Here is a 4,551-nt window from a genome sequence, read left to right as displayed (position 1 = left end):
CACACACACACACACACAAACACACTCGCTCTCACACACACACACACACACACACACACACACACACACTCATGCATACACACACACACTCTCTCTCTCACTCACTCACACACACTCACACACACACACACACTCTCTCACACACACACACACTCTCTCTCCAAAACCCAGTTCAAGCCAACATGTGCTTCGTTTTTACATTTTCTCTGAGCGTGCCGAATTAAACCGATTGTAGCTTTAACATTTTCTTGGCGTTTTATATCTTGAGAAACCACTGGATGGAAAATCCTTACACATGTTCAAATGGTCCATTTGAGTTTCGCGACGATTGTGTACTGCGTTCCTCATTGTGTTTGAATATTTAATCTTTTCTACTTGTCGGATAAGTATAGCTAATTGTTTTAGTATCTTAAGGCATGGTGAATAGATTTGTATTTCCGATTCAGGTTTATAGCTGTTGTGTTAAAAAAAAGAAAAGAAAAAGGAAACAGCATCTTTGTACAGCTGTATCATAGGCAAAACGATGGTGTGTTTATGTATGTTGTTGCGCTTTATCTCGACAGGCACTATCTTTATACATCCTTGCTTAGCCTTCTCTTAATTTCAAGATGCTCGTTAAGGATTTTTGTATATACAGTTGAAATATATTAACTTTATTTTCATCCATTCTGTGCAATATGCTGTGTAGAAATCTTGTTTTGTCTAATCATGCCATAACACATGCCAGCTTATTGTGTCAAGTCACTGCCTGTCAGATTGTTCATATACTCCTGTACAGAACTTTTTCATAAAGGAAATAAACTCAGCTGGAACTGAACCCTAAACACTGCGCCGTTGACTCGCTTTCTCATTTGCATAAGTGGGCGTGTCCCCTGTGCTCCAGTTGAACCGTCTGCCTTGTCTGTTTGGACTTGCAAAGCACATATTACCTGCCTCAACGATTTTTTAACGCTCACGTAACAGCAGCTGTGCGTTGCTTACTGTAAGTGGCCTTTATATCTGAGCAAGTGTATAAGTGTCTGCGGGTCATCATACAGTACGCCTCACGGTGACAGTAATTTAATGTGCGTGTGCCAGGTCACTGGAGTTCGCATGTGCCTTGATTATGAATGCACACAGGCGCATCTCCACAGAGCGCACTGCAAGGTGATCCATGTGGCTTGATGCACTCAGTGACTGGCTGGCTGTCTGGCAGACTCTCCCTCCCCTTCCCCAGACAGTCTGGGCTCTCAGAGAGGGGGATGGGCTGCTAACGACTGCATGCATGATATTTCTCCTGTACTGCCATTAAACGTGCACAGTGCGGTATATGTGACTACATTTAAGAATGTATATAAGCAAACCATGTGTCATTGGAAGTGCATGCATTCAAACGAAGCTTTGCAGTTGTTGCACGCCCAATAGAAGATTCTGCATTGTTCAGTCTGTGCACATTGCTCTGGCCGTGGTGTTTCCAGAGCGGCCGATGAGCAGCTCAGCAGGGCTCTTTGGCCAGATCTGTTCTCCAGAGGGAGGGGTGTCAGACAAGAAGTGGAGAGAAACCTGCCTGCCTGTGTCTGAGGACTGCAGAGAAAGAAAGCTCAGATATTACATTGTAAGTGCCTTGCTGCAGTTTCGCGTGGGTGCAGTCGTTGTCTTGTAGGCAGCACATTACATTACTGTTTCCTCCATAAAAAGAAAAAAAGGTTTATCTTTCATAAGACACTTCTGGCAGCAACTCGAGTGTAAAAGAAGACAAGCACTGGTTTCTCCATTTTCACTGCCTTACACAATCACAGCAGAGCCGGTCTCACCTGTTTATAGTATCTTTCATGAAATATAGGCCTAAAATATCATTGTAAGCAGAACAGATTTGATTCCTTTTACTGATCATATGTTGTTGCTTCTGCAAATTGAAGGTAAAATGTACTGTACAGTTATTAATGCAGAAAGAGTTACACTGTACTGGTTTTCTTGATTTTTTTGTTTCAGTCAATAGCTTGTGGGATTAGAAAGTGAAAGTGATCATTAATCAGGAAAATATTAATTTTATAATATTGTCAACAACTGGCCTAATTATATATTATATTAACCTTGAATTGTTATGCTTTATCGTTGAGAATGAACAAGATTGATTTTTTTTGTGTGTGTACAGTTTGGTACCGAATGTGTTTATTGTAATAATTCAAATGGCCTATATGCAATAATTATAATAATGGAAAAAAAATCCAAATGGTTCAAATACAGGGGCATCCTGATCTAAAACCGCACTCTAAAACACTCTGTGACACTGAAATGCTTAAATGTAAAAGAGCCTCTCTCTACCAATCCCATCCTTTTGAAACAGTGGACATTTGCATATTGAATGAAGGCTGAGGAAGTTCCTTTGAACTCAAGCACAGTTTGTTGCTGAGGTGTAGTGCGATGATGCTGGTTGTGTGCTAGCGCATCTGAGGTGTAAATACAGCCTATTAAGCTTTTGTCAGCACAGCCACGAAGAGCTGATGAACAGGACTGATGATGAATTTGAACGGGTGTTTTCTACATTTTCACCCACAGCGTGTGTCCTGTGAGGCTCATGTATACACTGTAAAATATAAATGTGAAATGAATGCATGTAACACAAGGCTTTTGTAAACCACAAAACCGCAAAAAAATAATGATTTGAAAAACATTTGAATTATTTTTATTTATTTATGCTATTGGTGGAATAAAATGTAAAGATGCGTGTGAATTAGTGATTCATGGTGCATGAGATCTTTCACTGTGTTCAAACGGTGTAAGCCTGTATATTTCTCCTTTGTTATAAAAGTGCCTCAGTCACAATTATCTTGAGTTTCAAATATGGTAGATATTACTCATTAACTAGGAATGATATATTCTTACAATGGTCCGTTTGCTAGCATTGTAAGTATGAAGTTGAACGATCAGTGTTTCCTAGAAATGCGTTTAGCTGTCACTGTTACACAGCATTGTCCGTACTGCTATTCGTGCGGCTCTCCTGTCATTGCAAGAGATATTGTGTATCTGAAGGCTCTAACATTTACTGTAGACATATGGTGAGTTATGTAAATGCTAATTTGAGGCTGTCAGATCTTCTCTTCTTTTTATGTTGACAATATTAAATATTAACGTCATAAAATAATTAACATTTCTGAAATTGCATACATCTTACTGTTTCATTTCATTGCATTGCATTCAATGACAAAATACAAAAAATGAGTGGCATCTGCAACTAAATTATGGTAGACTTTTTTTAGAATTACATTTATGTTTAGGAGCCATTTTTTGGGAGAGAGAGAGAGAAAAACTCTAAAAGGAAATTTGCTGCACTTGCATAAACAAGAGTTACTTAAACTATCTTAATCAAATCTCATGTCATCTGAACCCAAACAAACCATAGTTCTGAGCAGAATTAACTAATATTAAGCAGAGGTTTTTACACTTTTATATTTTGCTTAAATAAATAATTAAATATGATCAATATTATCAGTTAAGCTTACTAGTTTCTCAGTGTTGAGCTGACTGAATTTTCGTGGCACCTGCATGTGAATGAAAATGCTTTACTAAAAACACTTGTCTAAGTCTTAATAACTTTGTTGTGTTTTATTTAGTCAGAATTGGCTCAGCAGCTGCATGCTTACCTCTTTAAACTCTGAAATCAAACTCGTTTTCAGCATGATCTGCTGTGATGTTTAGTGGATGAATGAATTCTGTTCCTCACGCAGGTGTCCTACAGGTGTGCTTTATCATGTTCAATTAACTATATTTCTGTGCATTAATGATTTGACCAGAGAATGACGTTAAACCAAAGGTCCGTTGGCTTCATTACACTATGTGTCATCTTTTCACTGCAGCTTAATTTGATCATTATTTGATAATCGATTATATTTGAATGGACTGTATTTCAAATGACCGTATTTTTCTAGCAGGACACCTAAAACAGTGCAGTAAAACGCATAGGTTGACATTAAACATATAATAATTAGTAGCTAAATATAGCCTATTTCATTGCAGTAACGTAGCCTACATTGCCACGTTTAAGTGTAATATGTGTCGGAACTTGTCGATATAGTCATGCTTTGGGTGAATTCAGGCAAATTGGCAAACTTTTTGGTATTGAGATGACTGGGAATCAGGCGTATTCTGACCGGATTTGAATATATATATATATAAATCACGCATGTTGATGTCCCTAGAAGTCGTTTCAACAAAACACAAGTTTTATTTACTTGATTTATTTACAGGTGCATCTCAATAAATTAGAATGTCGTGGAAAAGTTCATTTATTTCAGTAATTCAACTCAAATTGTGAAACTTGTGTAATAAATAAATTCAATGCACACAGACTGAAGTAGTTTAAGTCTTTGGTTCTTTTAATTGTGATGATTTTGGCTCACATTTAACAAAAACCCACCAATTCACTATCTCAACAAATTAGAATATGGTGACATGCCAATCAGCTAATCAACTCAAAACACCTGCAAAGGTTTCCTGAGCCTTCAAAATGGTCTCTCAGTTGTGTTCACTAGGCTACACAATCATGGGGAAGAATGCTGATCTGACAGTTGT

This window comes from Sinocyclocheilus grahami, unplaced genomic scaffold, assembly GCF_001515645.1.
Source record: "Sinocyclocheilus grahami isolate Dianchi unplaced genomic scaffold, SAMN03320097.WGS_v1.1 scaffold654.1, whole genome shotgun sequence".
Taxonomy (NCBI): Eukaryota; Metazoa; Chordata; class Actinopteri; order Cypriniformes; family Cyprinidae; genus Sinocyclocheilus; species Sinocyclocheilus grahami.
The sequence above is the reverse complement of the archived record's forward strand: the minus strand, read 5'-3'. Positions refer to the sequence as shown.